Source organism: Numida meleagris, unplaced genomic scaffold, assembly GCF_002078875.1.
Source record: "Numida meleagris isolate 19003 breed g44 Domestic line unplaced genomic scaffold, NumMel1.0 unplaced_Scaffold393, whole genome shotgun sequence".
Lineage (NCBI taxonomy): Eukaryota > Metazoa > Chordata > Aves > Galliformes > Numididae > Numida > Numida meleagris.
The window spans coordinates 13711-23352 of record NW_018364615.1 but is presented as its reverse complement, the minus strand read 5'-3'; the positions used below and the strand labels follow the sequence as shown (position 1 = coordinate 23352).

At 48.4% G+C, this 9642-nt stretch overlaps 1 long non-coding RNA gene across 1 annotated transcript; it reads right to left on the bottom strand.

Moving 5' to 3' along the window:
* Positions 1 to 2917: 2917 nt before the first annotated feature.
* LOC110391512 lies at positions 2918 to 7756 on the bottom strand. Its single transcript, XR_002434087.1, has 2 exons — positions 7614 to 7756; positions 2918 to 7141 (listed from the first exon to the last, which is right to left on the bottom strand). It is a non-coding gene; the product is annotated as an uncharacterized LOC110391512 (long non-coding RNA).
* Between the last annotated feature and the right edge of the window lie 1886 nt (positions 7757 to 9642).

Here is a 9642-nt window from a genome sequence, read left to right as displayed (position 1 = left end):
GAACCGGGGGATCAGGCCCAGCCAGCACGGGTTTGTGAAGGGCAGGTCCTGTTTGACCAACCTGATCTCCCTCTATGATCGAGTGACCCATCTGGTGGATGAGGGAAAGGCTGTTGATGTGGTCTACCTAGACTTCAGCAAAGCCTTTGACACTGTCTCCCACAGTATTCTCCTGGAGAAACTGGCAGCCTGTGGCTTGGACAGGTACACCCTTTTCTGGGTAAGGAGCTGGCTGGAGGGCCGGGCCCAGAGAGTGGTGGTGAATGGAGTTAAATCCAGCTGGCGACCGGTCACGAGTGGTGTTCCCCAGGGGTCGGTGCTGGGGCCTGTCCTCTTCAATATCTTTATTGATGACCTGGATGAGGGCATTGAGAGCACCCTTAGTCAGTTTGCAGACGACACCAAGCTGGCAGGAAGTGTCGATCTGCCTGGGGGTAGAGAGGCCCTACAGAGAGATCTGGACAGGCTGCATCTCTGGGCTGAAGCCAGTGGGATGAGGTTCAACAAGACCAAGTGCCGGGTCCTGCACTTCGGCCGCAACAACCCCAGACAACGCTACAGGCTTGGGTCAGAGTGGCTGGATGGTTGTGTGGAGGAAACGGACCTGGGGGTGTTGGTTGATGCTTGGCTGAGCATGAGCCAGCAGTGTGCCCAGGTGGCCAAGAAGGCCAATGGCATCCTGGCTTGTATCAGAAATAGTGTTGCCAGTAGGAGTAGGGAAGTCATTGTCCCTCTGTACTCAGCCCTGGTGAGGCCCCACCTTGAGTACTGTGTCCAGTTTTCAGCCCCTCACTGCAAGAAAGACATTGAGGCCCTGGAGTGTGTTCAGAGGAAGGTGACAGAGCTGGTGAGGGGTCTGGAGCACAGGGCTTATGAGGAGCGGCTGAGGGAACTGGGATGGTTCAGTCTGAAGAAGAGGAGGCTCAGGGGGGACGTTATTGCTCTCTATAACTACCTGAAGGGAGGTTGTAGTGAGCTGGGGGTCAGCCTCTTCTCTCTTGTAACTAGTGACAGGATGAGGGGGAATGGCCTCAAGTTGCGCCCGGGGAGATTTAAGCTGGACATTAGGAAGTAGTACTTTTCTGAAAGAGTGATCAGGCGCTGGAATGGGCTGCTCAGGGAGGTGGTTGAGTCACCGTCCCTGGAGGTGTTCAAGAAACATTTAGATATAGCGTTGAGTGACATGGTTTAGTGGGGTTATTGGTGGTAGGTGGATGTTTGAACTGGATGATCTTGTACGTCTTTTCCAACCTAGCTAATTCTATGATTCTATGATTCTACGACAAGGGAAATGGTTTCAAACAAAAAGAGGGAAGATTTAAACTGGATATAAGTAAGCCTTTTCTAATAAGGTTTTTGAAGCACTGGAACAGGTTTTTGAAAGGAGTGGTGGATGCCCCATCAAAGTCAATTTGGATGGGGCTCTGAGCAACCTGATCAAGCTGTAGATGTCCCCGTTCATTGCAGAAAAGTTGGACTAGATGACCTTTAAGGGTCCTTTCCAACTCAAATAACTCTATGATTCTTCATCAAAGTAGTGATGAAGCAGATTTTAATCCTCAGGGTAGGAACCCCACCTATCCAAGTGCCCTAGCCTAACAGGTATGAAGCCCTGGGACACGAAGGACAGGTGAGTGAGGAAACTGGATGAAGCCCATCCAGAGAGCTGTCTAGGTCATCTCAGTGCTTCAAGACAGTCTCTGTCAAGAACAAAAGAAGGGTGATTGTCATAGGAGGCACCCTTCAGTGGGGAACTGAGGGCCTAGTATGCCAACCAGACCCTACTCACAGTGAAGTCTGCTGCGTCCCTGGGGCCTGGGTCAGGGACATCACATGGAAGCTCCCTGGTCAGGTGTGCCCTCAGATTATTACTCTGCTCTTGTTATTTCAGACATGAGGTTGCAGGGAGCAACCTGACAGCTATCAAGAGGGACTTCAGTGCACTGGGGCAGCTAGTTTATGGAGTGGGAGCTGAGGTGGTGGTTTCCTCCATCCCTTCTGAAGAAGGGAAAGATACTGGGAGGAGCAAGAAGACCCACCTGATCAGCATGTGGCTAAGAGGCTGGTGCCATCAGAGGAATTCTTGTTTTTTGAATGTGGTATATGAAGCACCAGGCCTGCTGGCAGCAGGTGGAATCTTTGGGAATACAAGAAAGACTACTCAGAGCAGAAGCTGTGGAGGAAGATAAACAGCATGAGAAAGCAACACTGAGAACCAAGGACATCTCTAGAAGAGAAAAAAAATAGTCAAGTAAGCTGCATGATGGCCGCGTGATGATGACTGACTGGAGGAAGTGCGCATGGCTCAGAACGACTCATGGCTCTGATCGGATAAGCACGTGCGTGCACGGCTAGGGAGTGTTTGTGGAATGTTTTGTTGACATGTAAAGGCGGGTGGGAAAGTTAAAAGAGAAAACATGTAAATGTATATAAGGGATGTTAGAACCTGTAATAGAGGATTTGGATCGTTCACATCTGAGTCCGTGCCTCAGACACTGCAAGTGGCACCCACCATGTGGAGCAAATCAAGCCGACGCTGAGCGATCCTGGTTCGGCAGCACCACCTGACTGAACCAAGGAGAGGTTGTTTCGTGCGTGCCTGCACCGCTCTGCAGGACAGAAGGTGAGCAGTCAGGAACTATGGGGAGCTCACTAATGAAGGAGCATCAAGTAAATCTCAAAGTATTACAGAGAATTTTAAAGTTTCAGAATCAAACTGCATCTACCTCAGCATTAGCTACTTTTCTTAAATGGATAAGCAAAAATGTCCCTGAGGTTCTGAAATCTGGGTTTTCTTTTTACGGGACGGTTTGGGGCAATATTGGCATAAGACTCTGGGATGCTGCAACTACTGCAGATAAAATGGCTGCTAAGCTTTTACCTGTTTGGTGCCAAATATTGGAAGCACTCAAACAAATTTGACAGGGAAGGACAAGTTCTTGCAACTGTTCCCCATCTCCCCCACTCCCGCTGCCACCCCTTGGCATGGGAAGCAGCTCCTGCCCAGTCCCGATCTGCGACTCCAACCCCTCCCCTGGTTGGGGAGAAGAAAAATTGCAGCCCCGGGAGAGCGCCACTGCCGCTGCTGTGAGGGCCCACAGCCCCGCGGCCACAGTCCACTCCGGATTGTCCCTGCCCCACGGCTGCCCTCTGCTCCCCGCCCATCCATCACCTGCCACTCAGATGTAATTTAGTTAACGACAAGGATGGACCAGAACCAGAGGATCTTTTTGATCCTGGTCCAGTAGATCCGGAGAACAAACCGGATGTTTTCCCTCCTGACGACAATTTGAAGGGGATGGGAAGGAAAAATTTCTCTTCTACAGCGTACTACAGTGCTGTAGAGCAGTGCAGAAAAGAAGCAATATCACGGGGTGATGCTGATATGTTGCAAGCCTTTCCTGTGATGTATCATGCAAATCAGCCCCCCCGGTGGGAATCCCTGCCTTATGAGGCAGTGAAGGAGCTAAGGAAGTTGCTGAAAGATGATGGAATTCAGTCAACCCTTACGTATAATCTTTTGGTTACAATCAGTGACAGCTGTTATGACTTCTCATGGTTGGAAAATCTTCTGACAAATGATTCTATCTCCCACGCAATATACTTGTTTATGACTGAGTACTGAGAGCAGGCCATCGTCCAGACTATGGATAATCTAGCTAACTTCATCAAACTGGTATGGAGGAGCTCATGAGGGAAGGGGCTCAGGCAGCAACTCAAGAGCAGGCACAGATGATAGGCAGTGCTCTGAAAGTAGTCCAACAATCTGCCGATTGACAGTGGCAAATGCATTACAACCAGTACAAAAAGCTAGACCTCACATGCTTATTTATCATGACACAGATGATATATTAATCGCAGCAGAACAAGAAGAGAGTCTAAAGGACGCTTTACTGCTCATCTGACAGGGAGTTCAATCTGTCAGTTTACAAATAGCTGAAGGTGCAACTCAGTTCTCCATGGAAATATTTAGGGTGGAAAATTACATCTCATACCATTCAGCCACAATCCTCAAATTAGTACCCCATGTGCAGACATTAAATGATCTGCAAAAATTATTAGGAACCATCAACTGGTTACAACTGCTTTTGGGTATTACTGCTCAAGAGCTGCACCCTCTATTCTGACTACTCAAAGGAGACCCAGATCTAACCTCTGAAAGACAATTAACACCAAAAGCACTACAATGCTTAGAGGTTGGCTAAGGAGAATTTCATACCTTTATTGGATATGGTGGAGAATGTTATCACTGAAGACAAGGAAAAGGCCAGGTTTCTCAATGCCATCTTTACTTCTGTACTTAATTACTATTAATCATAGAACCATTCTATCATTCTATGATTCTATGATTAATAGTTAAGCTAGTTATCCCCAGAGTACACGTCCCCAAAAGCTGGAAGACAGCGATGGGGAGCAGAAACAACTCCCCACAGTTAGGAGGAAAGAGATAGTGACCTGCTACCCCACCTGGACTATCACAAGTTGAGATGGTATCCACCCTAGGGTACTGAGGGAGTTGGCAGAAGTGACTGCTAAGCTACTTGCCATCATATATCAGCATTTCAGGTCAATCTGGGTGGTCCCAGATGCTGGGGAATTGCTAATGTGTTGTCCATCTACGAAAAGGGTTGGAAGGAGAATCTGGGGAACTACAAGCCTCTCAAACTGACTTCAGTAATGGGGGAGGTCGTGGAGCAGATCATCTTGACTATGACCATATGATGTGTGGGACAACCAGGGGATCAGGTCTAGCCAGCATGGGTTCATGAAAGGCTGCTCCTGTTTCAATAATTTCACCTCATTCTATGACCAGGTCACCTGCCTACTGAACAATGGAAGGGCTGTGGATGTAATCTACCCAGATGTTAGTAAAGCTTTTGACTCTGTCTCCCACAGTATTCTCCCGGAGAAGATGGCAGCCCATGACTATACTCTTTCCTGGGTGAAAAACTGCCTGGATGGTCGGACCCAGAGAGTGGTGGTGAATGAAGTCCAGCTGGCTACTGGTCACACAGAGGGTGGTGAGGCACTGGAACAGGGTATTCAGGAAGTTGTGGACGCCCTAACCCCTGAAGGCATTCAAGACTAGCTTGGTTGGGGCCCTGGGCAGCCGAATCTGGTGGGTGGCATCCTTGCCAACAGCCAAGATGTTGAAACTATATGATCTTTGAGGTACCTTCCATCCCAAACCATTCTATGATTCTCTGATTTCCTTGTGTATGGGACACCTGTCTCTCACTCTAAATGAAAGGGAGTCATGTCATTCTTAGAACTTGTGTTTTCCTTGCTCTTATTCTTCCTGTGCTTTCCTCACTCTTCCCTTCCCCCCTGAAAACACACACCCTGCTCTCATTAAAGAGATGATACTTCCCAGCCTGAATCTCCTTATGGTCCTTTTTTTTCCCCTGAAATTTTAGCTTTCCCTGCACAATCTGCACATGCCACGGGTCTGATGATTTTCTCTATGGATCAAGATGAAGACATTTGCTCTTCCATTCCACACTGCTCTCATCTCATCCCTGGGCATGTGCAGACCAGTGACTCTGAAATTAACTTTTCTTTAGTTTCCCATCAAGCCTCAGCTGTACATGGAGGGCTACGGAAGTGGTAAGGCCTACTACAGAAAGGCAGAGAGAGGTATCTGGAGGCATGCTGATGGAGATCTGTGTTCCCTGCCACCAGCCCCATGCCCATCTCCACATTCATCAGGTACCAAACTGGTTCAGGCAGTTCTTCTTAAGATAGGCAAAGGTCAGCCAGGACCATGAAACATCCCATACAAGCAGTATCACCTGAACATTTGCGGAAGGTAAAGCTCACTCAGAGGTATCACCATCGGTGAGCTGTTCTAAGAGTGTCATGCATGCTACAGGCATGAGGTGGGCAGTACTTCTTTGTGCACAAAGAATTCCTGTCTGTTCAAACTCCACTTTCATATGCAACTGTCAGCCAAAAGTGCCAAAATTCTGTTTGCCCACAAAGCCTCTTATCTTTCAAAAAAGTGTTGTTTTCTTGGGCTTTGAAGATATTCTGTAGAATCCAATGCACGAGTCTGCCCATGGTTTGCAGGCACTCTGCTTTAACTCTTTGCAGTTCGAGCTGTTACTTCACAATGCATCTGGTGACAACAAAGCCAGCACTGCTCACAGTCTCTTGCCTTGTGCAAGATACAAAGGAGAAAGGATAGATTTCTTTCCTTTTTTCGTTCTTTGTCTTAGTTCTCTTGGGAAGAAAGTACCACACACATAGAACAGAATCATAGAATCATAGAATCACCAAGGTTGGAAAAGATCTCCAAGATCATCCAGTCTAATTGCCCACATCTCTATATCCAGCTGTCCACCCTGCATGTATTGACCTTTGTACTGTCATTATGTCTCGTGGCAGGAATACATCCTGCCAAAAGCCCATGTACCAGAGCACTGAGTGTCCCAACCCCCAACCATGTTAACCAGTATGACACAATATATTTCCATCTACTGCCTCAAAGTGTGGCCACTTCTCTGGGGCCACCCTTAAGCAGGTCTCAGCAGGGTGGGGTGGAGGAGGACATTCCTGCAGGTTTTGACTTGCATACCATTCCCCATGTCAGTGCCTCCAGAGCCCACCTGCAGAGCCCCCTTTCTTCAGGAGCTGGCCACGGGGGATGATGCAGAGACCTTCCTGAGTGACTTTGAAGGTGTAGCTGAAGGTTGGCAGTACTCAAGAGGGAGGGACCAGCTCATGTGCAAGCTGTAGCCATGCCACTGTTCCTGCTCCAAGCTGCTTTTGTCTGGGAAGTCTGCTCCAAAGAGGATGATCCAGTGGCTTTAGCAGTTCAGAATGTAGCATGGGTGGGGCAGACACAGCCATAACCCTGCAGACCAAGGGAGCCCCCAGAAGAGATGGGAACGCCTGCGGTGCTGAGGGAGCTGCCTACAGCAGCTGACAGAGAGGATCCCACAGCTGTGCTCTAAGAGGTGAGGATGGGGCCCGGCAGGGTCACCACGACAGGGGAGGCCTCGATTACCACAGTCGAGTCAGCGCAGCGGGCGACCCATGGCTCACTGCAGCTGCTTGCCAGTGGGGTCGGGCCAGAGGCACCGCAGGGAGATGGGACACAGGGTCTGCAGCACGACATCTCTCGCTGAGGCAGGCAAAGCTGAAACATAGAGCAGAGAGGGAAAACATGGCAGAAGGTTTAGGGCACTGGATAATGCCCACATTTCACAGAATCATAGAATCACAGAATAGTTAAGGTCACGGAGTTATCTCTAGATCTATCTGTGTCTGTGACAGGGGGACAGGAGGCCCACAGGCCCCCTGGCTTGGAAAAGAAAGAAGGGGAAAAAAATAAAAAGCTGTAAACAGGCCAGTTCGGCCCAGTCCTGTGACTAATGAGGCAGGGGACATGCGGACCCACACCCTGGCAAAAGGGGAAAAAAAGGGGAAGGGTAGGGGGATGGCAGATGGGTCTAAAAACAAAACAGTGGCAATGATCTGAGGAGGAACATTATTCTACTAAATATGATATCAGAATGCAAAATAACACAATACAACAAAATACAATTGGAATTGAGGCCAACAAATCAAACAAAATGAGAGAGAGAGTGTTCAAAAACCGAAGGCCTTACTCTAAAACTGCAGGAGAACCATGCACTCCTCGGCAGCGAAACAAAGAGAGGGTTTCCAGACCTGCAAGGAGCTCCTCCTTTTTCCCTCTCCACGCAAAGTCCTCTGGAGAATGCAGCTCCTCCCCTCCCCCTCCAAGAACCAAGTACCCAGAAATGGCAGTCCACAGAACCAGAGCATTAACTCTTTATCTCCCAGTGCTTTACAGGATGTTATGGTGTGAAATACTGACAACAAAAATCACAAAACCACAACAGAAAGTATCTCTGGGAGTTACCTGCACCCTGTTCAAACAGGGATATCTAGAGCAGGTTGTCCTGGATCCAAGCATCCTCTGAAGACCTCCAAGGAGAGAGATTGTCACTACCTCTCTGGGCAGCCTTTTCCAGTGTTTCATTCGGAATAAATGAATTGAACAATGCCATCTCATGTTCAAACCACAACTCCCACGGTACCACAATGCCTGGATGTATTAGGAACACTCTCCTCCAGTCACAGCTGCAGACTACACTGATATCCTCTGTGAGAATCACTCCTCCAGAATCTCCCAAAAAAAAGAAACCAGGAGAGAGGACAAGGAATGAGGTTCGGCAAAGGTAAGAGCCAGCAGGAGGACCCAAAGTGGCTTGCTGGAGGTAGTACAAGTTGAACTGTTTTCCACTATTTGGACAGTCTTGGATGATTTCTAATACTCTTCCATTGGCACTGAGTATCTCCTTGGCCAAAACTGGTCAGTTGTCCCAGCCATACTCCTCTCAATTTCTTGCCCACACCAACCTACCTCCTGGTGGGGAGGGGAAGCCATTGTGGGAAAAAGACTTGATGCTGTGTAGGCACTGTCCAGCAGCAGGCAAAACATCAGCGTATTACTTCCATCAGTGGCTCCATCCCAGCCAAATGCAGTACAACCATGCTGATAATGCACCACTGTTTTGGCTACTGTTGAACAGTGCTTGCAGCAGTTTATTGGGTTTATATAGCAAGGTTTCTGAAGCTGGGGGACTGCAAGAGTACCTGGTTTGAGAAGAGTCCTGGAGCTGCCTTGTGTTAGATAAGAGGGCAGCTGGTCCAGCTGGCTTGACCTGCTGGACCTGCTGCTGGCCAAATCTGTGCTGTTGAGAAATACTAGTTGGTCTTCTGTGATAACATATTTAAGAAATGGAAGAAAATGCATACCAATAGCAGGTAGGAAAAAGGAGTGAGAAAATGTGAGTGAAACAACTCTGTAGAAACCAAGGTCAGTGAAGGAGAAAGGACTAAGTGTTTCAGGTGCTGGAGTAAAGGTGTTCCTGCAGCCTGTGGAGAGGACCGTGGTTGAGCAGGCTGTGTCCCTGCAGTCCATGGTGTACCATCACAGAGCAGATATCTGTACTGCAGGCTGTGGAGGACCCCATAGTTGAGCACATGGATCTGGATTCAAGGAGGCTGCAGCCCATGGAGATCTCAGGCAGAAGCAGACTCTGGGACAGAACTGCAGCCCATGGAGAGGAAACCTTGGTGGAGTAGGTGATCTGGTAGGAGCTGCCACTCACGTGGAACCCACGCTGGAATAGTCCATTCCTGAAGAATGGATGGTGTGGCATGGATCCACATTGGAGCAGATATTGAAGAACTGCAGTCTGTGGGAAGCTCACGGTGTATCAGTTTGGGAAGTACTATATCTTGTGTGAGTGGCCCCACAATGGAACAGAGGAAGAAAGTGACAATGAAGAAACAGCACTGATAAAACATTATTGACTGACTGCCACCCCAAGTCCCCATTCGCCTGTGCTGCTTGTGAGGAGGAGTTAGAAGATGGTGGATGGTGGACAGGTGTTTTTAATTTGCTAATTCTTCTATTCTGTTAGTAGTTAGCAATAACTTATCTTAATCTCCCTTATACTGAATCTGTTTTGTCTGTGATGGTAATTGGTGAGTGATCTCCCTGTTCTTATTGTAAGTTGTGACTCTTTCATCATCTCTTTTCTTTTGCTGTTGACGTACTTGTAGAAACCTTTCATGGCCCTTGAGAGATTCAACTCAAGCTCAGGA